The sequence below is a fragment of the Eptesicus fuscus genome, chromosome 13, assembly GCF_027574615.1.
Source record: "Eptesicus fuscus isolate TK198812 chromosome 13, DD_ASM_mEF_20220401, whole genome shotgun sequence".
Classification (NCBI taxonomy): domain Eukaryota; kingdom Metazoa; phylum Chordata; class Mammalia; order Chiroptera; family Vespertilionidae; genus Eptesicus; species Eptesicus fuscus.
The window spans coordinates 45,126,616-45,152,911 of NC_072485.1; the positions used below are offsets into that span (position 1 = coordinate 45,126,616).

The 26,296-nt window shown below is 43.2% G+C and overlaps 1 pseudogene; it reads left to right on the plus strand.

Annotated features, from left to right (window-relative positions):
- Positions 1-23,804, plus strand: part of LOC103302817 (proteasome subunit alpha type-1-like) — a 39,405-nt pseudogene extending 15,601 nt beyond the window's left edge.
- The last annotated feature ends 2,492 nt before the right edge of the window (positions 23,805-26,296 follow it).

Sequence of the window (26,296 nt, forward strand, 5' to 3'; positions counted from 1 at the left end):
AGGCCACACTCATCATTTGAGTATCTGGATCAGGCAGATCTGTACCTTATAAAGTCCTTGGTCAGAGCACACCACCAACTTGATTCTGCTAGTTGGGATTAATATTGGGCACAGCAGATATGAACTCAGTCTATCAAGATCTGCATGCTGGTTATTGCCAGCCCCTCCCCACTTCTCTGATACCATCAGATTCTCAGTGGTTGAGCCCCAGATTCCGCTGTAGTCCCTATTATGTAAGATCAGAGTAGGGGCTTGCTCCCATAAAGTGATCCACAATGTATGGGACTGGGCTGGTGTGGGAGCCACTCCAGAGATGCCGGATAGTCCAGGCTAATTAGAGTGTGGAACCCCTATCTAGAATATGCCAGAGGGCCAGGGCCACTCTGAACATAGGGATCTTATTATTTTTTTAAGGGAGAGTGGGAGAGAGATGGGAAGGCAGAGAGAAACATCGAGGTGAGAAGAAACACATCAATGGGTTGCCTCCTGCATGAGCCCTGACCAGGGCTTGAGCCAGGGAGGAGCCTGCAACCGAGGTACGTGCCCTTGACCAGAATCAAACCTTGGGACCCTTTGGTCCCCAGGCTGATGCTCTATCCACTGAGCCAAACCAGCCAGTGCTGAGCATAGGAATCTTAATCAAGATGTCCTAGGACTACACACAGATGCAGGTGCACAACAAGGTTACTACTTGGAAAGAAGCCTTTGTCTGTGTATCATAATACGTTGCTGACCAGCCAGTGTGCTGGGGAGAAAAAGGAGGCTCAGAGGTAGCTACAATGTGAGGCTACAGAAGAGGAGAGGCTACTGAGGCTACAGGTCTAAGAGAGAGCTCAGGTACTATTGCTATGTGAGGCTGTGCATACAGAGGCAGTGTGTGGCTGCTCAGATAACAGCTGTGGGTATAGAGGCTAATGTGACTTTGTGGGAAAGATTTAACAGCCAGTGTAGGGTTGCCTATATGAGAATGTTGTGCCACTTGCTCCTATAATAAAGTCTCATTCTCATATACCTACAACTTCTCATGGATTCTCCATCTAAGACCCAGCGTCCCAGGACGTCCGGACCCAGGCAGAGGGGCTCAGACCCAACACATAATTAGTGAGCAGAGGATAGAGGAGGAACTTGGACTAAATTCCCAACAGTTAGTGCAGCTAGCAGGGTTCAAGAAGGAACCTTCTCTGACACTTGGGAGAGTAGGGAAGAATTTAGAGTACAGACTCAGAGAGCACCTGTGCTCCAGCTGTGCCAGAGCAGTGCTCCCTCACAGCTGGTTATCCTCCCTTGGTTCCCTTTCCCGCTGGAGGAACCAACAGCTCAGGGGAAAGCTCTCTATGTGGTGTGGCACCTGCCTGAGGGAAAGGCCATGGGTCAATAGGCAGCTGCCTCTCTTACCTCCTAATGCAGTCTGTCTTGGTCTCTGTGGTGCAGGGGGTTGTTTCAGGTTTTCCCTCTTGTTCTAGGATTCCTTCAGTGGTGGCTTGTTTTTGATTCATTGTTAGTTGTTTTTCTTGTGATGGGGGATGAAGTCAGGAATGACCAACTGTTCCTGGTGACACATCTCTAAGCAAGAGTTTTAAAGTCAGTCAAAGACAGGTTTGAGTCCAGGATTTAAAGTTAAGTGCTAGTTATATTTACTTTAATCTTGGATGTGAGGAGGGTGAACTAAGGAATGAGGAGCAGCTGAGTAGTGGAGTGAATTTGTGCCATTAGTACTATCTGCCTCACAGAATGTTAATAGGTATAAAATGCTTGGCTTTATAATAGGTATAAAAGCAGTTGTTCCAGCGTGAATTTTTTTTTTCTCCCTGGCACAGGTGATTTGAAGACCTAATTGATCAAAACAAGAGGCATAAACGGGAATGTCTCCAGCAGCAATGTTCCATCAAGTGCTTCATTCAAACTTCTACGTTTTTCTCTGAGTGCCACCATGTTGCAGTTCTTGGGGAGTTCTTTTCACTCTTTTGCTGGGTCTGGTATCTTTGCCTATGTCTTGTCTAGTGCTATGCTATGAATCTACAATTGATAGAGTCTATGTCTGATCCATCTCAGACTCCCCCACAGTGTGAGCACTTTCTCAGTATATGGTATGATCTTAGCAAATGTTGCTTAAATAAATGAAGCACGGTAAGCAATCCCTGGGCCTAAGACCAGATTCATAAAGGAGTTCTTTCTACCGCAGCTGCTTCCTGTTACTCAGGTCAACCCTCAATACTGAGAAGAGACTTTGTTTCACTTTCAGGTCTCATCTCAATTCTCAGAAACTTCTGTATTTCACAGGCTCTTTGTTAACCAATAACTGAAATTTATTTGCAAGATGTTTTCTGTAGGTTTCATGTTTGCCAACCAGTTTTCCAATTTAAGTTACATTTGAAAAATTCTAACCTTATTCTGAATAAACAAAGGGAAAAGGAACCCACTGAGACCTCCCTAGCGATACTAGAGAAAGTCAGTGACCCAGGGGCCCATCCATGGTTGGAACTAGAGTGAGACCAGAGAGGCACCTGGGGCGCAAGGGACCTTGAGAATGAAGGAGTCCATGAGTTTTCCACCCTAGTTCCAGCCCTCCCCCCAGCTTTGACTAAAAGTCATGTGGAGTGAGACAATCCATCTCTAAAACACTGATTAGAGAGAAAAGAGCAGCTGAGATTACCGAGTCTCTGCTGCCTAGCGTTTCCCCATGACCCTTTCTTTATAGCTGGCTCATCTTTGGCTAAGAGAACATATCTTTTAAAGGACTCTATTATCCTCTTTTGCAGTCTCTTGGGAGATACTTGCCAATAAGAAAGAGAGGGAGAAAAGGAAGAAAAATCAGATAACTCAGGCGAATTAGCAACAATCTAGTCTTCCTTTGTTTCAACATCAGAGGTGTGGGTGTTTTCCCTTCACCAAACAAATCTGCAACACCAACCAGGTGACCTGCACTGTTGCTCATTCTGACACTATCTACCTGGATACAGTGTCAGGTCCCACAGGTTAAGGGCTCAGCCCCATCTTCAGATTCCAATCTCAAGCAGCAGGTCCCCCGGGTACTTACTCACTTCTGTCAAACTTGGCTACAAATCAGAAGTTCTCACGAACCCCTTGTCAGGTTCTATTAACCTAGAGTGGTTCACAGAACTTAGGGAAACCCTGACTTATATTCACCAGTATATTAAAAGATATGCTAGTAGATACAGATGAAGAGAGTCACCAACATATTAAAGGCATGATTGGGGAGGGTTTGAGGGCAAAAGCTTTCGTCCCATTGAGTTGAGGTGTAGCACCTTTCCAGTTAGGGTTGTATTCACCAACCTAGAAGCTCTCTGAAACCCATGCTATTGGGATTTTATAGATGGTTTCTCACACATTATATATCATGGATTTCATTTTCAGCGCCTCAACCCTCTCTGGAGATGTGGTGCGGGTGGGACCTAAGATACCTAGCTTCAAATTATTGCTTTTATTTTGTGGTACCAGTTCCCATGCAGGTGCCTATCTAGACTCACCTAGGTATATGGCATGCCGGGGAATTGAACGCTGAACATTTTGGTGTATGGGACAATGCTTCAACCAACTGAGCCATCCAACCTGGGCTAGCTGGCATGTTTAAGCACTGTTTGCCAGGCTCTTATCTAAGGGCCTGACATTTTTGGTCTTTTTCAGTCATCCTAAAAACATCCTCAAGAGTCCTATTATCATCACCACTTTTAAGATGAGCAGATGGAGGCACCAAATTCAATTTAGTGTCCAAAGACACACAGATGATAAAGAGGGAGCAGACATTCATACTCAGCACTGTGGACAGTCTTTCCCTTCCCTCCCTAACCCAAAACTCTAATGTCCCCTACTAACAAAGAAGGTTCACCAGCTTTTAAATGACAAAAAAACAAGGCTTTAAACAACATGTACAAAACAATTCAATAAAAAACATATATGGACAGCTCCCTACTCCCGAATAGGAAACTTTATAGGCTATTTTTGCTTCTGTCAAAATTACTGAATTTTCTTTGTTTTGATAATGAACTTGGTTTAGTTTTACAGAATAGCTTTAGCTTTTATATAATAGTTTAGCTTTAAGATTAAGCACTTAATATGACTTATATAAAGAAAAAAATAATTTGAGATGTAAAAAATCTCTATCCTATTAACAATTCCTGCTATGTGAGCCAGGATATTTTGGAGCTTCTTAATGGATTTAAGAATCTTTTCTTCTAAATTTTCCCACACCCTTTGTAAGCAGATCTTGCTTGGCTTTCCTTCTTCATTTCCTTCACTTCTTCCTCAAATACTAAATCCCAGATGTACCAAGTTACTTACTTGGAATTTCTCAACCAAGACTTACTGCTTCATAACTCAGTGCACTTATACCTCAGCTCTTGGTGCCTGGAATGCCCTCACAGCTGACTTCTCTCCCCCATGCTTGATGAATGCATACTTTCTTCAAGATTCAGCCATTTCCTCTGACATTCTTCATTGACCTCCTCCTTTGTTGGTACTCCGGTAAGCCTTGTGTGCACCACTTTCATACAACTTGTCTACTGTACTGCCTTTATTTGGTTATGACCTATCCCTCCAGTTGGCCTTCTGGGTCCTTGAAAAGTCATCCCTGTATTCTCTATACTAGCACAGTTCTTTGAGTGGAGAAGGAATATACTTAATGCTGAATGTATGTGATTATTTGTGAGTGCCAGGTTCTCTTTCCTCTTAGAAATTATTTTCTCAGTCTCCTTCATAGATTCTACATCCTGTCTGTCCCCTAACATCTCATCTCAGCCTCCTTTCCCTTCACATATACACTCTTGGTCACCAATTCATTTCCTTAACTTCAATTGCTGACAACTCCCAAATCTGTTCTCCCAGTAAACAACTCTTTTTCAAACTCTAGCATCTCAAACTCAGCAGTTACAAAATTGAACTACTTTATTTGTCTTTTATCATGTGGTATAAAAAGATAAATGTAGGAGAGATATTTTTTTAAAGCAATTTGAAATTATATCAGAAAAATGATATTAAGTTTTATATGACAACCCTAGAAATAGCTTTTGTATTTTCTTTGCCTTGGAGTGAACAGTATAAAGCTTTAATCCTATGCTCCCCCTGCTGGTCACATGGTGATCTGTCAAGGTATCTGTGAAGTCATAGTATAAGCAAGACTCGCCTCCTAGAGCAGTGATAGGCAAACTGCGGCTCCTGAGCCACATGCTGCTCTTTGGCCCCTTGAGTTTTTAGCAAAGGCCAGCTTAGGAGTACCCTAATTAAGTTAATAGCAATGTACCTACCTATATAGTTTAAGTTTAAAAAATGTGGCTCTCAAAAGAAATTTCAATCGTTGTACTGTTGATATTTGGCTCTGTTCACTAATGAGTTTGCTGACCACTGTGACCTAGAGTATCAGGCTTGACAGACCTTCTCTCTCTCTCTCTCTCTCTCTCTCTCTCTCTCTCTCTGTGTGTGTGTGTGTGTGTGTGTGTGTTTGCGCAACGTACAATATTTAAGTTTTACGGACTGAAAATGCTATTTTTATATTGTGATACACAATGCAAAATGTCAGAAGAGTTTAAACTCCTTTCCTCAAAATGTAGGCACACAGAACATTTCTATTATTAGAGAATCCCAAGTACAGCTCCCAAATTCATGCCCCAGAGTCAGAGACATGAATTACAATGTGCCCAGTTATTTAAGGGCACAGAGAGGAAAGCCTTCAGTGTATAGACACCACCCATTAGTGAGAGGAATCTGGGGGAAGGGAGTAGTTAGTGAGCTCTAAATATCAAGCTAGCTGAATAATTTTAGACAATGTGTTAACTCTGTCGATAGACATTTTTAGAAGTCTATTTTGTCCCATGTTCTCTACTGGGTGCCACGGGAGTGAACTGGATATGTCACCTAACCTCAAGGAGTTCACTGTCTAATGAAGAGTGCCGAACCTTATAATTGTGCCTTTGCCAAAATAAAGGACGTAGAGTGTGAGACTGAATCACTGAAGAAGTGGCTAGCTTTTCTTGGGGAATTCAGTGATTATTTCACAAAAGATACATCATTTCAGCTATTGGCTAAGCTTGGAAAATGTACAGGTATTTTCTGCCTGTAGCTTGGTGAGAGAGATTTCAGAAAACAGCAATATGAAATGTATGGGAAATGAATTAAATACTTGGTTACATCCTTGACAGTCATTACCGCACTTAAGACCCTGGAGAGGAAGAAACCCAGTTCTTCAGCCTTGGACTACTCAACAGTGTAGCCTAGCACTGTCCTTGCACACAGCACACATCACCATGTTTATTGTTTTGTAAAGCTCAGCCTGAGAGCTCAGTATGTCAAGGACAACATGTAGCTTTCTCTTCATTTAATAAACTTACACTGAATGGCCAGATTATTATGATCTCTGAACACATAATAATCTGGCCACTCAGTGTATATCCTATATAATAAAAGGCTAATATGAAAATTGTCCCCTCCACCAGGAGTTCGACCAGCAGGCAGGCCAGTCAATTGCCCATGTCCCCTCCCCCTGGCCAGGCTGACTGGACCCTACCCATGCACAAATTCATGCAACGGGCCTCTAATATATATATTATATATATAGAGTGTGTGTGTATAATATATATATATTAGAGGCCCGGTGAACGAAATTCATGCACAGGGGCAGGGGTGTGTCCCTCAGCCCAGCTTGCACCATCTCCAATCTGAGATCCCTAAGATCCAGTGGGATCGGGCCTAAACGGGCAGTTGGACATCCCTCTCACAATCCAGGACTGCTGGCTCCCAACTGCTCGCCTGCCTGCCTTCCTGATTTCCCCTAACCACTTCTGCCTGCCAGCCTGATCACCCCCTAATCATGCCAGCCTGATTGATGTCTAACTGCTCCCCTCCCAGCCTGTTTGCCCCCAACTTCCCTCCTCTGCTGGCCTGGTCACCCCTAACTGCCCTCCTCTGTAGGGTTGATTGCCTCCAACTGCCTTCCCTTGCAGGCCTGGTCCCTCCCAACTGCCCTCCCCTGCTGGCCATCTTGTGGTGGCCACCTTGTGTCCACATGTGGGCAGGATCTTTGACCACATAGGGGCAGCTATCTTGATCTTGTGTGTTGGAGTGATGGTCAATCTGCATATTACTCTTTTATTACATAGGATAGAGGCCTGGTGCACGGGTGGGGACCAGCTGGTTTTCCCTGAAGGGTGTCCTGGATCAGGTTGGGGTTCCCTTGGGGTGTGGAGAGGCCTGGGTGAGGGGCCTGTGGTGGTTTGCAGGCCGGCCACGCCTCTGGCGACCCAAGCAGAGGCCCTGGTATCTGGAATTTATTTACCTTCTACAATTGAAACTTTGTAGCCAGGAGTGGAGCCAAGCCTCCTGCTCGCTCTGTGGCCCACAGCCATTTCTCTTGGGATTGATGTATCTTCTATAATTGAAACTTTGTATCCTTGAGTGGAGGCCTGGACCCGCCAGAGTGTGTGGAAAACTTGGCTTCCTCTGTTGCCAGGGAAACCCAAGCCTCCCTTCTGGTAGCCATCTTGGTTGGGGTTAATTTGCATACTCACCCTGATTGGCTGGTGGGCATGACCTGGCTGGTGGGTGAGGCTTATGTAGCGGAGTGATGGTTAATTTGCATATTACTCTTTTATTGGAGAGGATATGTAAATATAGATTCCTGCAAGAATAGGGCTTCCTGCAGCTGTCTCCGCTGCCCCGCCTGCTTCCCTCCCTTCTCCACCACCCCGCTTGCCTCTCCACAGCTTCACTCCCTTCTGCAGTGCTTGGCTTCCTTCTACGCTGTCTTCAGTCTTCACTCTGTGCCTGGATATACAAATTAACCACCATCTTGTTTGGGTTAATTTGCATAATCACTCCTGATTGGCTGGTGGGCGTGGCTTGTGGGTGTAGCGAAGCTACGGTCAATTGGCATGTTTGTCCTTTATTAGATAGGGTATCCTATCTAATGAAAGAGTAATATGCAAATTGACCATACCTCCGCTATGCCCACAAGCCACACCCACCAGCCAATCAGGAGTGAATATGCAAATAAACCCAACCAAGATGGCTGCAGCCACAAAGAAAGCAGGAGGGAGGCTTGGGTTTCCCTGGCAATGGAAGAAGCCAAGCTTTCTGCCTGCCCTTGCTGGCCCAGGCCTCCACTCAATGCTACAAAGTTTCAATGATAGAAGATAAGTAAATCCCAACAAAAATGGTGGCAGTCACAGAGCAGAAGAGAGCCGAAGGCTTGAGTTGCCCCTGGAGATGGAGGAAGCCAAGCTTTCAGCCTGCCCTGGGTGGCCCAGGCCTCCAGGCTACAAAGTTTCAATTATAGAAGATAAATAAATCCCAACAAAAATGGCTGTGGCCATGGAGTGAGCAGGAGGCTTGGCTCCACTCAAGGCTACAAAGTTCCAATTATAGAAGATAAATAAATCCCAGATATCAGGGCCTCTGCTTGAGACACTGGGGGGGCATGGCCAGCCTGCAAATCACCACAGGCTCTGCACCCAGGCAACCCCACACCCAAGGGTACCCCCACCCTGATTCGGGACACTCTTAAGGGCAAACCAGCTGGCCCCCACCTATGCACCAGGCCTCTATCCTAGCTAATAAAAGAATAATATACAAATTGACTGTCACTCCAACACACAAGATAGCTGCCCCCATGTGGTAAAAGATGGCTGCCCCCATGTGGACACAAGATGGCCAGCAGGGGAGGGCAGTTGGGAGGGACCAGGCCTACAAGGGAGGGCAGTTGGGGGTGATCAAGCCTGCAGGGGAGGGAAGTTGCGGAGGGACCCAGGCCTGCAGGAGAGAGCAGTTAGGGGCAAACAGGCTGGCAGGGGAGCAGTTAGGCATCAATCAGGCTGGCAGGGGAGTGGTTAGGGGGTGATCAGGCTGGCAGACAGAAGCGGTTAGGGGCAATCAGGAAGGCAAGCAGGTGAGCAATTGGGAGCCAGCAGTCCTGGATTGTGAGAGGGATGTCCGACTGCCCTCGAGGGGTCCCAGATCAGAGAGGGTGCAGGCTGTGCTGAGGGACACCCCTCGCCCCCTCATACATGAATTTCATGCACCAGGCCTCTAGTGTACATACACACACACACACACACACACACACACACACATATATACTGATTGGTCAGATTATTATGCGTTCAGAGATCATAATAATCTGGCAACTCAGTGTGTATTGAGCAGCTGTTTTGAATCAGGTCCTTTGGTAGGAATAGGCATCCAGAAGAATGAATCCCAGTTTCTGGCTTCTGGAGCTCAGTTGAGTGAAGGATACAGACGTGCATTTGTGATGCAGCATGATGAAAGCTTTGGTAGGTGCATGCCCTGAGGAGTATAACTGCACACAGGAAGGGGCCTTGCTACATTTGAAGAGTGAAATGGAGTGTGGAGAATGCCTCAAAAAAGTGACTTCTGAGAAGAGGTTTGAACAAGTAGGAGCTACATTAAAACAGGCAAAGCATTATAGTAGAGGCAAAATCATGCACAAAGGTATGATATGGTCAGAAAATAACACATTGTTTCCTATGAAGGTAGAAGCAGATAATGATAGGAGTTGAGGCTGAGAGGTAGCTGAGACTTATCCATAGGAGGCTTTGGTGTCATGATAAAGGCTGGATTTTATCCCAAAATGGCAATGGTGAGTCCCTATATTTAATGCTGGTTGAGATCAGTGTTTTTCAGAAAAGGTTGTTGTAATCCATTAGTGAGCAGTAAAATCAATTACTGAATTGGGACCAGTGCTTTTAAAAAGTGAACTAGAGAAGAGTGAAATATCAGTGTGCATATCTATAAATGAACTTGTGTGTGTCCATGGTCAGAGGAGCCACCAGGAGATGCCATGTTTGTGTATAGTTAGGTAGGTAAAAGGGGGAGGAGGGTTTCCTGGGTGGTAGAGACTGCATCAACCAAAGGTAGTGGGGAACATCAGTAGCGGTGCATTAGACTGTGAGCTCCTTGAAGTGGGCGGTTGTTTCTTCTCATATCTGTATCCCTTGTATTGAGGTGAGGGTCCAACACATGGCAAACATTTGATAAAAATCCTATCCCTAGTGCAGAGGTGGGGAGCCTTTTTACTGCCATGGGCCATTTGTTTATCTATAGAATCATTTGCAAGCCATACAAAATTATCAACTTAAAAATTAGCGTGCCATATTTGGTCAAACATTTAATTAACTGAACCCTAATGCTTTGGCAGGGCCAGACTAGATGATTTTATGGGCCTCATACGGCCCATGTGTAGAACAATCCCCACCCCTGCTTATTGATGATGGGTGCTAGCAGATGCTTAATAAGCACTTAGGGAACTGCTGAAAACTACAAGGGGGGATATATAATGGGGGTAAATGGAAAAGCTATGAGGGTCAGCCACAATCCACCTATTGCCAATAATACTTAAAGATGTCATTTTAATATTAAGAAAAGAGCTTTCTCTAGGAGTCAGGGATGACTCTAAGTTATCTAGCTGAGGGGAGTGTTCATTCTAAGAAGACAGGAAAGGAATAAGTTTGGGGTACAAGCTTTCAGAGTTGTACGTTTATTTAATAAAGCTTTGATTGTCTAGTATCTCACTCAAATATAATGTCAGACAGAGCTTTCTGGTAATAATGTGAAAGACAAGTTGGAGAAGTAGGAGGCATGGAGATCCCTGCTGGGAATAGTTGAGTGTGTGATTAAAGAAGCTGAGTGAAACAGCACAAGAATAGCTGTCACTGAAGCTACTGTCTGTCTGCTAGACCAGAGACCTCTTCACCTTCAGGCTTGTCATCTAAGACAATGGGTGGGTAAGGTGGGCCCAATACACTCTGAAGGTTTGGGCTAAAATAAAAATCTCTCCTTTCTACCATATTGGGGATATGGGAACTGTTAGGCCCTGTTATGAAGCATTTAGACTAGGATGAAGCACTGAGTCTTTACCCTAGTCAAGACTTAGCCTTGAGGGATGGACATCCTGATTGGGGCAAGTTTGGCTTCACACTAATTAGTGTATATAAAGTAGCTTCCTACTTCTCAGATGTCCTGGCCATATGGAAGCTGGATTTCTCTTTGCTGAGTTCCCAGAGAGGCCCAAATTTGCCAATAAAAAATTTCTAGAAAATTCTCAGCAGGTTTAACTTCCTAATCCTCCTCCCTCTTCAACCCCCTCCTTCACTTCACCTCCCTTCCCTCACAAACCCCTATTCCAGTCCAAAAAAAAGTAGCTGATCCTGGAGTCCAAAATCCTCTGCTCAATGCTTGCACTCCTTTGGCCAGGATAGTAGTACATCTCAGTTCTGTTCCTCTTTCGAGGCCTATTCAGAGCTTGAGGGGAATACATGAGGGTACTATGTGATCCTGCCTAGAAACAGGAAGGGTACCAGATTATTATAAATGGTTATTATAGACTAGAGGCCCAATGCACGACAATTCGTGCAAAATGGGCCTTCATTCCCCTGGCTGCAGGCACTGCCTTCGCTCTGGATGGAGCCACCTTTTCGCTCTGGCCCGGAGCTGCCTTTCTGCCTTCCCACGCTGCCCAGAGGCCCAAAGAGCTGGGGCAGTGTGGAACGCCTGTGTCATTGCCATGGTGACAGCACAAGCATCCCGCCCCGCCCCCAGCCACTTGGCGCCTGTGTGTGCACATTAACCAGCCATCTTTGTTGGTTTAATTTGCAAACTCACTCCTGATTGGGTGGTGGGCATCTTGAAGGTATGGTCAATTTGCATCTTACTCTTTAATTAGTGTAGATTGTTTCTCTCTCTCTCTCTCTCTCTCTCTCTCTCTCTCTCTCTCTTTCTCTCTCTTTTGGTGAGAGATGTATAATTTATTTATTTATTTATTTATTTATTTATTTGGGAGAGAAAAAGAGGGAGAGAGAAACATTGAATTGTTGTTCCACTCATTTATGCATTCATTGGTTGATTCTTGTGTGTGCCCCGACTGGGGATTGACTGTGTAAACCTTGTTGTATTCAGACAACATTCTAACCAACTGAGCTACTCAGTTAGGGCACAGATGGTTCTCCAATCCCTACCAGGACCTAGACTTTCTCTAAGAAATCTCAGGGGCTCAATCTTTATGCTTGATGTTATAAGTCAATTAACTATGGGTCAGTTTGGCACTATAGGGTACATGCCCCATATAAACCAACATTAAGAAAAACAAGTATGCTAACTAAATAAAAGCAAGAACTAAGAGCCAGAAACATATACTGTGCATTTACTATCCCATGAAGCCTGAGCATGTGGATAGTTCTCATTCTCAGAAATCTCAAAGGAAGGGGGGGAAGTCAGGTTGCATATATTCACACAAGGGATTTTAGCTATTGTACAAAGAGAGGGTTATCTGGCTCCCTCAATGCTTCTGGGCTCCATTAAGACTGCCCATGTCACAACTCTAGCTCCAGTTCTTAAAGGTGAAGAGATTCAAAGACATAATCAAGGGCAAGGATGAAGGCTGCATATCCTTTGACTCCAATTAAATCCCTGGTGTTTGAGGTGTGTGGGCTGTGGATGCTTGATTCCTGATGCTGTCACAGCCCATATAGTAGCTGGTTTAGGAACATAAGGCTGCTTTCTCTGTGAGGGGGTGGGAGGCAATTCCCTTTATACTCCATCACTGCCTACTTGCTTATTCCAATTTGGGATCAGCAGCATTCTCAGAACCCCTAAGCTGACCTTGGGACCAATAGGCCAGCACTTGAAACAGTTTTTGGTATCAAGTCCTTCTGCTAGAGCGGGAGAGTTACCCAGAAGAGAGCAGAGTTAGGCACCACTGCAGACATTTACTTTCAGCACTCCCAAAGAGATAGGGTACACACACACACACACACACACACACACACACACACACACACACACCAATGCTCCAACCAACTGAGCCACACTGGCCAGGGCTGTTTGCCTATATTTTTGTGTCTGACCTCAACTGAAACTGCACCTCAGTAAAAAAAATAAATGTCATAAAAGACAAGTGTCAAACAACTAAGATAATTTATTTTAAAGTTAGTGCTTTAAAAGCAGGGCTATATTCTGCCACAAGGGCTGATGTCACAAAATGCACCATAAATGAGCTTGAAAGATCCTAAATTCTTATTAATTTACTATGAAAAGTAAGATATGTGGCTGAGTTTGACTGTTTAACTGTTAATTCTGCAAATTAACTTCCATGTAGAATAAACTATGTGTTAGTGGATTAGTTTCAAAAAGTGATCATTTGAAGCCTGTATATGTAGTTTACTCAACATTAACCACAGCAATTGTTTAGAACTTAAACCCACAGAGGATTTTTGCTTGAGGGTTATTGTATCACTGACACTGTTAGCATTGTTGTGCAAAGTGATCAGAGTCAGCTTGATTTTTAGTTAGTTTTATTACAGTTTTTAATTTTTACAGATGATTACTCCTCTAATGCTGGACTGCAGCCAAGCTTCTCTCCATTCAGGCCACCCCTCACCCTGCAGCCCTAACCAGTCTTTCAATTGGGGACAAGAAAAGTGGGCTTTGCTCAGGATACTGGAGGGTTCAGACTTAGGGGGCTGGGCTTACTAAGAGGGTCCCACTCCTTCCCCATGTCCAGGCCGCCCACACCCCCTCAGGCCAGACCAGCACTGTAGACCAGAGCATCCTGCCCTGATCTTCTCAGGGTAACCTGTTATCTGGTCCACATGCATCCTTGACGCCCCCATGTGGTACTAGTCCTGCAAGCAAGTTTCACAATAGGTGGATGCAGGACTGGGGAACAAGGCCCAGAGGATGGAATATGGCCTACGGCTATAGAAGGTCCTTGTTGCTCCCTTTCACTGCTCCTGTGGGACTGCAACAGGAAACATAAAGGGAAACTGCAGGGAGGGGTGGTTTGAAAGGATACTTTGCTGTTAAAGGCTTGGTGGACGGGTTTGCCCATGAGCTTCAGAGCCTGCCTGGTGGGTAACCTGGGGAAGGGGGAGAAGGGGTGTGGACCCCTTCCAGGGCAGGCAAGCTGGGCGGGCTTCAGGCATTGCCTGTGCTCCTGGTCTGTGTGGGAACAGGCGCCCCCTCCTGAGGGAGGAGCCAGCCTTAGGGGTTCTATTGTGCTGCCTCAGGCTTCCTGTGGCCTGTAGAGCAATGGAAGCTCCACCTTGGAGCCTGATGGGAAAGTGAGTGTCTGAGGCAAGAGACGCCTGGAGGGTCGCGCTCCTGGGCTGGGGGCTCACCCTGCTATGGATGGTTGGAGGAGGCCTGTCTGACACAGGAAGGGCGTCATTTTTGACACAATTGTTTTCAGCAGTCATGGTGAAAGGAAAGCAGTAGCAATGATGTTCAGTTAAGAAACATAGTGAAAACTTACTTTTGTTGAGGTAGGTACATATAATCATCCTAAAGAAAAAACACAAATTACTCAAAGAAAAGTAATGGATTAATACTTTTAAATTACATCAGTGTATTTTTTAAGGGATAAACATACTAGGCATTTATGTGTAAGGTAACATACAATAACATTATAGTTTCTGTTTTGGAGCCTGAATGCTTATAAGTTTGCAAAAACATTGCTCTTAGTTATGGGTTGAATTGTGATTCTCCCACATCCAGCAAAGGATATATTATGTCCTAACATCCCCCAACCTCCTCCACCTCCCCTCCAGTCCCTAAGAATATGGCCTCATTTGGAAGGAGGGTCATTGCACATGCAATTCGTTAAGATGAGGTCATACTGGAGTAGGGTGGGCATCTAATCCAAGTGACTGGTGTCCTTATAAAAGGAACAGGGGTGAAGAGACAGACAGGGACACACTGAGTAAAGATAACCTCATGAAGACACACACACACTGGGAGAACCCATGTGACCAAGAAGGCAGAGATCTGTATTAGGAAGTTGCAAGCCAAGGATTTCTGGCAAACACTGGAACCTAAGACAAAGACATGGAACAGATTCTTCTCTAGATCCTTCTAGAGATGACCCAGCGGAAACATTAGAGCTATGAGACAATCCAGTTCATTTGTGTTAATGTGCCCAGATGTGGCACTTTGTTACAGAAGCACTAGGAAAGTGATACACTTGTCTCCACATACTCATGTTCACTAGTCAACATACTTAGAATGTGTCACTTGTCTTTGCTCATAGATCACCAGAGAACACTTCTTGTTAATTTCAATTCTGAAAGGTTTATTTAGTTTGAAGCAACAGATAACAAATGGTTAGGAAACATGGATATTCTGGTAGAAATTTATACAAATCACACTTCACAATAAATTCCAGAAACTACAATTCCCTGTCTTGTTTCTTTGGGATCAAATTTTGCAGCTTTCAATGAACTTCATAATTGGAGTTCATAAATATCTATTGATAAACATTTCTGAAGATCTTTTGCCAAATTTGGAGACAATGAACATTGCCACTGACATTATTTGATGCATTGCTTCAAAAGAAATGTTCTCTTGGTGCAAATGTACAGGGTAACATGGTATTTAATTATTTATTTATTCATTTTTGGGCATATAAGACTATCTTCTCTTCTCTCTTCTGATAGTCTTCAGAATTTCATTATCTTTTCTATGTCAATTTCTTTACATTTTTCATAGTTAATAGATTACTACAGAATGTTTTTTGTGTGTGTTCAAGGAACAATTGTAAAACTTGTTATACTACATGTTGTTCAAGGATTGTTTTGGCTGATTGCTAATATTTTTGTGTCTGATTGACCTCATCTGAAACTTCACCTATCAAAAAAAAAAAGATGTCAGAAAAGTCTCATACATTTAAGATTGTTTATTTTAATTTTACTGCTACAATAGCAGGGCCATCTTCTTTCATAGGGGTTGGAGCCAGAAAATGCACCTGCAGGGAGTTTGAAAGATGGTTAAATTCTTACGAATTTACTGTGAAAGTTATGTCTGTGGCTGAATTTAACTGTGTAACTGATAATTCTGCAAAATTACTTTCCATGAAGACTGAAATATTTTTAGTGGATTAATTTTAAAAAGTGATCATTTAACCCTGCATACGTAGGTTACTCAACACTAACCATAGTAATTGTTTAGAAATTAGACAAACAGAAGATTTTTGTGAGAAAGTTATTATATCATTAACACTGTTGGCATTGTTGTGCAAGGAGATAAGAATCAGATCGATTTTTAGTTAGTTTTATTGCTACTTTAAAATCCTTTCAGATCATTCACCTCCTTATGCTTACATCTGGGTGGACTGCATCTACCTCCCTGACTCTTGGTACCCAGTGGCTCTGAAGAAAGACCCCAGCCGGTAGGAAAATGCTGTACATAGAATGTCATAGCTTCTGCTGGGAGAAAGGAGCTGCCCTGTCCACAGTACTGCAGAGAACCCTGTATGATGTTGTGATAAAATAAACAATATTTATTTGTCTTATATCCTGCTTCCTGGCATAGAACACCTAAATCCCTTGGAATTTCCTCAGTAATAGGGATAAAGGAGCATTTTTGTTATTCATAAAAAGTCCATTTCAAATACACCTGAGGTTATGTTAATGAGGTGACTCTTGGAGGATGAGCGATGGTTATCAGAGGAGCTAGCCATGTGATTAGAGGGTTGGAGCTGTCAGCACTCCCCTGCACCTACTTTCCATGGAGAGTTGGAGACTCAATCACCAAAGACCAATAATTTAATCAATCATGCTTCCACAAACACCCTACACAGATTTTAGAGAGTTTCTGGGTTGATGAATATATTGGGGTGCTGGGTAGTTCACCCTGCTCTGAGTGGGCATGAAAGCTCTGAAGGCCTTCCTACATACCTTGCCCTATACAGCTCTTCCATTTGGCTGTTCTTGAGTTGTATCCTTTGTATAAACTAGTAAGAGTAAGTAAAGCACTTTCCTGCTGTTTTAGCAAATTATCAAACTTGAGGAGAGGATCATGAGAACCTCAAATATATAACTGGTTGGTCAGAAGTGCAGGTGACAACTTGGGATGGGCAATTGGCTTTTGCAGCAGAGGATTAAGCCCCTGACCTGTAGAGTAGGGCTAACTCCAGGTAGTTAGTGTTAGAATCGAATTGTAGGACATTCAGCTGGTGTCGCAGAGAACTGAGAATTGCTTGGCGTGGAAAACACATGCATTTGTTGTCAGAGGTGCTGTAAGTAGAGAGAGAAACTTCTTCCTTTACCTTGAATGACTGCATCCTATTCTGCTGAAGCCTCCCTGAAGCAGTGTCCTGGGAGCCAGTACAGGCAGCTCAGCGAGTGTTTAGTCAGGGAAGCACTTGTCAGTTGGACCTGAAGCCAACTTTTGGTTCTATCCGTAGAATCATGAAGGTCTAGAAGTAGAGGGTTTGGCTCATTCTTGATACTTGTTTTACTCTCTGGTCAGAGTCTTGAAACCTTTATGGGTAGGATGTTCTGGGGAGGACTAGACAGAGATTTTTCCTAAATCTTTCTCTAATGGTTAGTAAAAAAGATAAATTTGATTTATCTTCTTGTTTGTGTGTCCCTGGATGATTTCACTTTTTCTTACAACAATTATTATTCTCCCCTTTGAGAGGAAAAGGCAAAGAAACAGACTTCCTTTCCCTTAGAGCAGTGGTTCTCAACCTTCCTAATGCCGCGGCCCTTTAATACAGTTCCTCATGTTGTGGTGACTCCCAACCATAAAATTATTTTTGTTGCTACTTCATAACTGTAATTTTGCTACTGTTATGAATCATAATGTAAATATCTGTGTTTTCCGATGGTCTTAGGCGACTCTTGTGAAAGGGTCGTTCAACCCCCAAAGGGGTCACGACCCACATATTGAGAACCACTGCCTTAGAGCCTCCAGAAGGAACACAGCCCTGAGAATAATTTGTGTTTAGCCGCATAAGAACCAATTTTGGACTTTACACTTCCAGTAATGTAAAATCATTAATCTGTTGTTTTAAACCACGAAGGCTGGTAAATTGTTAAAGCAGCACTAGTACACAGTGGGTTTCACATTAAACCTGTCCCAGTATATTGCACATAATAGGTGCTCTTTGAATGTGTATTATGTGAATGGTCAAGTTTCTAAAATGTCTCTTTCTTAATTATGATGAAGGGGTTTTACAAGTAAATAAGGATGTTTCTGTGAGGGTTCCAGACCAGTATGATATGCTATGGTCAGGCAGTTTTCTTCCAGTTTCTCTCCCTCTAATCCTCAAACCTGATAACTTTGAGGCTAAAGGAATGGAGGGAAGGGGAAGGAGCACAGTCTTTGTAGTGATCAGACTGCACCAAAGTTGGGGATGAGGATACAGATGAAGATGGCATGGTTAGGGCTTTTCTTAGGCCATGAGAGGCATTTATTTGTCAAGAGGATATGAAAATTCTTTATAAAGGAAATGTATGCTGTTGAACCTCAGAGGTAAGGCAGGGGAGAGTGGGTGGGTAGAGATCAACCAATGAACTTGAGTGCATATTTGCATAAAACCTGTGGACACAGACAATGGGGTGGTGAGAGCCTGGGCACGGGAGCGGGCTGGAAGAGGGAAAAAGGAGGAATTATGTAATACTTTCAACAATAAAGATTTTTTAAAAATAAAGGAAATGTCTAAAGAAATAAGGCGGTGTCGGCTGATGTGGTTCAGTGGTTGAGCTTTGACCCATGAACCAGGAAGCCATAGTTAGATTCCCAGTCAGGGCACATGCCCAGGTTATGGGCTCGATCCTCAGTTGGGAGTGTGCAGGAGGCAGCTGATCAATGATTCTCTCTCATCATTGATGTTTCTATCTCTCTCTCCCTTTCCCTTCCTTTCTGTAAAATCAATAAAAACATATTAAAAAAATAAGGTTGAGGTAATGTTAGTCTTTGATATTCAAAATGGATTTGGCTATGTTTCAAGTTGGGGACTCAGTCACAGTAATGTAGCACATCTAGGTTTGGTAGAGGGAGGCTCTGGGGTTCAAAGATGCCCTGAGTGTTGGTGGGTGCACAATTGAAACACATTGGGCCCTGGCCGGTATTGCAAATTGGTTAGAGCACCAATCCCTGCACTGAAGGGTTGTAGGTTCAATTTTCAGTCAAGGGTGTGTACTTGGGTTGTAGATTTGATCCCAGGCCCTGGTTGGGAGTGAATGCAGAAGGCAACCAATCAATGTATCTCTCTCACATTGATGACTCTCTCTCTCTCTCTCTCCTCTCTCTCTCTCTCTCTCTCCTCTCCTCTCCTCTCCTGTTCTCTCCTCTCCTCTCCCCGCTTCCCCTTCCTGACTCCCTTCCAGTCTCTAAACAAATCAATGGGGAAAATAACCTGGGATGAGGATTAACAACAACAAAAGAAACCCCTTGGGTTTCCATAGGCCTACCATAGCAGAGTGAGTTGACTCAGGCTTCAAGTAGTGTGGACTGCTGGGCCAACTTTCAGATTGGTGGAGTGGCAGTAAACTCAGGGGTTCTTCAGCCAGCAAAATCCTTGGTATAGCATCAGCAACTCAGGAACATTGTCCCTGCCAAAAGTCTCCAGGGGTCCTCAAACTTTTTAAACAGGGGGCCAGTTCACTGTTCCTCAGACCGTTGGAGGGCCGGACTATAGTTTAAAAAAAAAACTATGAACAAATTCCTATGCACACTGCACATATCTTATTTTGAAGTAAAAAAACAAAACGACAAAAACACCCGCATGTGGCCTGTAGGCCGTAGTTTGAGGACGCTTAGTCTAGACCTCAAGTTAACTAGTTAATTCAGCAGTGATATCCTGCAGAATGTTTAGCAATTAGATGTATGAAGGAGAATGCTCAGGAGACCAGCAGGTGGCAGCCACCACAACAGGAAAAGCCTTTCTCAAGGGGAGGCTCTCTTGAGTGATTAAGCATTATTTTTTCCAATAGAGACTACACACTTTCTAAAAGGATGTTTAAATTGTCAGATTGAATAAAGTTTAAACTGAATCGAGACTGTAATATTTTTCTCCTGGTAACCATGAATGGAAAAGGGGTAGGGGGTGGGGGGAGGAAATATTACATTCTAGACTAAAATAAGGGGAGTAAAACTTTTCTCCATATCATCTGATTTTTACTGTGCTCCTCTGCAAGGTCATTCTGATTTCTTCTTGGGCGAGCTTTTCAGAAGAGGGAAGAAAGGACCAGAAAGGTATATACTAATTTACCTTTTCTCTCTTCCTCTCTCTTTTTTCCCATCCCTGTTTCCTTTTCTGTTTTTGAATGTGGAAAATTGAGAGGGAATTTAAACTTGTATCCATAGTCTATTTGTTTCTATATGATTCTCCCTTCTCTCCTTTCAGGAGAATGCTCTCATAACAAGAAGGTTTATAATAAATACCCCCATTCAGCAACCCTTTACTAAAGATTCTGAAAGGGGATATAAGACATTTTTTTTTTGGGGGGGGGAGGGGGAGGGTTAGCATTCTGAATCGTTGCCAATAACCTGCCTTCTAATGCATAATTAACTCCAATGATACCTGTCTTGCCTTGCAGAACCTGTGTCCTAGAATACTCCCATTTTACAGAGGCTATAAACCATGAACCATACACAACCCCCCGGAGGGGGTTATCAGCACTGGCACCAGGCCAGGCCTTTGGGTGTAATCTCTATCCCAACACAAAGGGCTTTTTCGCAAAGTCTGCAAAAGTTCTGGAAGCCTGCCATATTTGGGGGACAAAGAAACCAAGGGTATAAAGGGAAAGCTTCATCCATATTCACTCACTCAGGCTTTGGAGAAACAGACTCTCCCGAGTCACTGTACTAATACATCTGAAAATAAAGGGTTCTTCCTGAATCTCTGAGTACTCCCTGTTTTGTTTTGTTTTCCGGTCACCTGGTAAATTCTGTAAAAATTCAGTTCATATGAGGCCCTATGATAAATACAGGGCATATGAAGAAGGAAAGTGTGAATGAAAGGAACCACATGCTAACTTGACAAGCTCAGGGGAGGCCTGCGTGGCAGTCTTGCAAACTCAAAGACCTAAAGTAACCACAAAAGATGGTCTGAAAATTAAATATTTAACTACAAACAGGTTATAGTGGGCAGTCATGTCCTAGGCCGATATCTTTTCCCTGACAAAGATCAACTTAGATCTTCTTTACTGAGCCCATTTGCCTTTTTGCCTCTAAGATAACATATCTGTGAGCTATCTGTGAGATGTCTGGGTAACTTGTAACTTCCTTCTTTTGCTGGAGCCCCTGGGGCACAACCAAATGTGGTGGGCTCCAGGACAGATACTTCAAATTCCTTCATTATCATGTTAATTGTTCCTGTACCCACCTAAGTATGTGTCCATCATTTTACTTTTTATCCAATCCCAGGGTTTCCCACCGTTTGACTTGATCCCACCTCCTTAATCCGTCACCAATGAATTTCATGTAGCCCATCTATGTCCCTCCTTTGATGGCAATGTATAAATACAGATGTAACCCACCATTTTTTCGGAGCGTTATCCCAATTCATTGAGGTTCTGCTTCTCGGCATATGTCGACAGTTTGGCTCAAATAAACTCACTAAAATTCTTTACAGGTTTCAATGGTTTTTTTCATTAACAGAAGGTTGGCCTTCACCTACACACAGAGTGCAGGAGAAATAGGCACTTAAATAAATGGTCGTTATATAATAACCATTAAAAAAAAAAAAAAAAGGAGCAGAGACTAACTTTTATACTGATTCTTCCAAGGCCTATGTCTATAAAGCCATCCCTGACCCCCAATCAGTTACATTCTCTTTATCTTTGGCTAACAGTCTACTTTGTATTTCTATTCCATTCACCATACTTTTTTTTGATCCTGTGTTCATTTTTCCTACCAGCCTGTGTACATCTTGGGAACAAGATCTATCTGTAATTCACTTCATAAAGCTCTGGGTCCTGGCAAAATTCTAGATACACAGAAGTTTTGAGTGTGAAACAGTGTCAATCTCAGCCTGTGCAAAGATATATATTCAAAGATGTGAATTGCAATGCAATTTATAATAGTGGAAATTTAGGAACCTGGTTGTCACCTGATGGAGATCTGTTTAGGTACAAATAAATGTACATTATTCAGGCTTTAAAATTATTCAATAGACCAAAATTGTTGATATCAAAAGATGTCCTTAGGAAATTTTGAGTGGAAAGGAGATTATAGGATAGTAGATTATTATATGTGCATAATTATACATATTTAACTATGTGTCATATGCCTAGAAGAGGAGTGGGATTTTGTGTGTTTTTAATTTCTTTTTGTATGTTTTTCCACATTAAAATATTTTTAATGAATAAATATTATTTAAAGCAATGGGCACACCATGCAGTGTGCAGATGATATTTTACTGAGTTGTACACTTGAAACCTGTACCCCAATAAATTCAATAAAAAATAAAACAACAAAGATTTTTAAAAATTCCATCAACATCTGATCACACAGACATTCCTGTAGATGGCCAAGCCTTAGTTTTGTCAGTGCTCATTGATAGGCAGGTCTGCAGAAAGGGACAGTCACGCCCCATGTTGGAACCAAGTTTTGCAACCAGCATGACAATGATGTCAATGTTTGGAGCCCTCAGGGCAGGATTCATCAAATTGAATATGCAATGGAAGCTGTCAATCAATGTTTAGCCACAGTTGGTCTGAAATAAGAAACCCCATGCAGTGTTGGTTACACTGAAGAAAGCACACTCAGAACTTGCAGCTCACCAGAAAAAAATTCTCCATTTTGACATATTGGTATCTCAATTGTGAGACTTACTGCTGGGGCTAGACTGTTATGTAATTTTATGTGCCAGGAGTGTTTGGATTCCATATTTGTATTTGACAGACCTCTTCCTGTGTCTCCTCTTGTATCTATAATTGGAAGCAAGACCCAGATACCAACACAAAGAAATGGCTAAAGACCGAATGCTGTTGGGCTGCTTATTCCTGGTTATGATGATATGGGCCCTCTTGTATTCCACATCTGTCTATCTGCTAACTATTTTGACAGCAGATTTGTGTCCATTGGAGCTCATTTTCAACCAGCTCATACTTATTTGGACAGACATATGTCTGAGTTTATGGAATGCAATTTGAATGAACTGGTTAAGCATAATTTGCGTGCTTTAAGAGAGACACTTCTTACAGAACAGGACCTAACTACAAAGAATGTTTCCATTGGAATTGTTGGTAAAGACTTGGAGTTTATGATTTATAATGATTGTTAACGGAAAAAAAACCATTGAAACCTGTAAAGAATTTTGTGAGTTTATTTGAGCCAAACTGTCGACATATGCCAGGAAGCAGAACCTCAATGAATTGAGATAATGCTCTGGAGAATGCAGGGTTACATCTATATTTATACATTGAAATCAAAGGAAAGGGATGTAGGTGAGTTACATGAAATCCATTGGTGACAGATTAGGGAGGTGGGACAAAGCAAAGCAGGGAAACATCTGGGATAGGGTGAAAAGTGAAATGATGGACATGTGCTTCTCTTACAGAGATGGATACAGGATACTTTAACGTTTGACAATTAACTTGATAACAATAACAATGAGGGAATGTCCCGGGTGCCATTTGTTGTGCCCTGAGGGGCCCGGGGTAAAAAGGAAGTTACAAGTTACCCAGACATCTCACAGACATGTTATCTTAGAGGCAAAAAGGCAAATGGGCTCAGTAAAGAAGATCTAAGTTGATCTTTGTCAGGGAAGATATCGGACTAGGACATGACTACCCACTATAACCTGTTTGTAGTTAAATATTTAATTTTCAAACCATCCTTTGTGGTTATTCCAGGTCTCTGAGTTTGCAAGACTGCCACGCAGGCCTCCCCTGAGCTTGTCAAGTTAGCATGTGGCTCCTTTTGTCCACATGATGATGATAATGTGTCTCCATTCCTGGAAGGCCTTGAAAAAAGGCCACAGAGAAAAGCACAGCCTGCTCAACCTGCTGATGAACCTGCAGAAAAGGCTGATGAACCAATAGAGCATTAAGTGATAAACCTCCATTCTATATGTGTATTATCAATGTGTAAGAACACAGGAACATGTACTGATGATAATAATCTATACTTTGAACCAAAAGATGCAGTGGTGAAATGGTATGTTTTAGGAATCAAACTAGATGTGAATTCTTTCCAAGCACCTTCACTGAAACCATATTAATGGGATGCATTTTTTTCTGAGAGGGTCTATATAATAATTTTCTAGAAAATATAGTTATACATACTTATGTTTTTATATGAAGAACATAATGTCTTTGTGGTTTTAAAGACAACTGTGAAATAAAATTATTTCATCTGCTGGGAAAATATATGGATGACCCTTTCTTATTATGCATAGGACAGTCTCCCACAAAAAAAGAATGATCTGGCCTCAAGTGTCAACAGTGAATGAAAACATCTATCAGAATTAACCTCATAAGGTTCTTTACTGCCATCTGGTGGCTAGAGTAGGGCCTACAAGTTCAATGTAGCTCCAGAGGAATTTCAGATGATTGAAGTAGGGCCTCAGAAATAAGATGAAAGGATCTTGAGAAACAGAGCTGCCTGAGACTCGGATCCTGGCTTCTGACACAAACCAGGACCCTGCAGCCACTGGGGACAGAGAACTGCTATCACAGCTTCAGACCAACAAACAACAAGAATCCAGACTTCCCAGCAGAATTCCGTGAGTCAAAGAGCCTATCCCCCTTCCTACAGGCGTGCAGACAGCGCCATAGTAACTGATAGATCCGCCCCTCGCCCAAGCCGCAGAGCTTTGCACAGGGACTCGCTCCCCCTTAGGGAATTTGGCTCACAGTGCGGGACAGAAGCAGCTCCCTGTTGGGGAAATCTGTCAGTGCACACAGAAGGCTCCCCTTCGGAGAATTTGGGGGAATTTGGCTTGCGGGTCACAGCTCCCCCTTCGGGGAATCTTAGAGCTTGCACAGAGGGGCTTCCCCTTTGGGGAATTTGGCGCGCAGGACGGACTCCGCCCCCCTTCCGGGACTCCGGTAGAGTGCACGGAGCCAGCTCACCTTCAGGAAATTAAGAGTGTGCGTCCTAGCCGGTTTGGCTCAGTAGAGAGAGCACACACAGGATGCAGCTCCACTTCAGGGAATTTGGCACGCCGGACACAGCTGCCTGGGATCCCTGACTCACAGCGCATTCACACTAAGAGCCAGCGACCCCAATTGTTGATGCATGCACACACAGGGACCCTATTTCTCAACAAGAAACTGCAAAAGGCAACAGAGACTCTGACACTCAAGTCTTGGTGCAGAAACAGGGAAACTCTGACCCCTGGCACATGCTAAGGATCTCATTTTCAGCACATACCAACAGAATGGTGCAGACAGGGCCCCTGATTCTAAGTGTGCACACCAGAATTCTAAGTGTGCACACACGGAACACTGGGGACACTGACCCTAGGCAAGTCTGATTCTAAGTGTGCACACACGGAACACTGGGGACACTGACCCTGGGCAAGTCTGGTTCCCACCAACCAAAGGCAGCCACACGTCCTAGTGTCAGAGCACTTCAGTGAAACTCGGGTTGAGCGAAGTTCCCACAGCACACGGCCAAGGTCCACGCAAACGGAAGCTTGAGCTTTCTGGTGATAGCCAGAATGGGGAAATGAAATAACTCACAGAGGAAAGAAAATGTGGAGTCGCCAAGAAAGGAAATTAGTGAAACTGAAGCTTGCAACATGACTGAAAAGGAGTTCAGAGTAATGGTCGTGGAATTTATACATTGGATGGATGAGAAAATAAACAACTTATGCAAGAATCAGGAAGAAATGAAAAGTGATATAGCTACAATCAGAAACATCATGGAAAGTTTCAACAGTAGACTACAAGAAGCAGAGGACCGAATTAGTGAGTTAGAAGATCAGGTACAGAAACAAGCTCAATCTGAACAGCAATTGGAGAAAAGAATTAAAAAGCAGGAGGAAAGCCTAAGGGAGCTTCGGGACAACATGAAACGAAGTAACATGTGTATAATAGGGCTGCCAGAAGGACAAGAAGAGCAGCAGGGATTAGAAAACCTATTTGAAGAAATAATGACAGAAAACTTCCTGGATATGGGAAAGATAAAAGTTACGCAAGTACAGAGAGTCCCAAGCAGGATCAACCCCAAAAGACCCACACCAAGACATGTCATAATTTCAATGGCAAATATAAATGATAAAGACAGAATCTTAAAGGCAGCAAGAGAGAGACAGAGAGTTACCTACAAAGGAACACCCATCAGATTGTCAAATGATTACTCAACAGAAACACAACAAGCTAGAAGTGAATGGAAGGAGTTATACAAAGTGTTGCAAAGCAAAGGACTGAATCCAAGAATACTATATCCAGGAAGACTATCAATCAAAATTGAAGGGGAAATCAGGAGCTTTGCAGACAAAAAAAGGCTCAAGGAGTTTATCACCACCAAACCAGCAATGCAAGAATTGCTAAAGGGAATACTGTAAAAAGAAGAAATAAACAGGTAAGAAGGAATACAG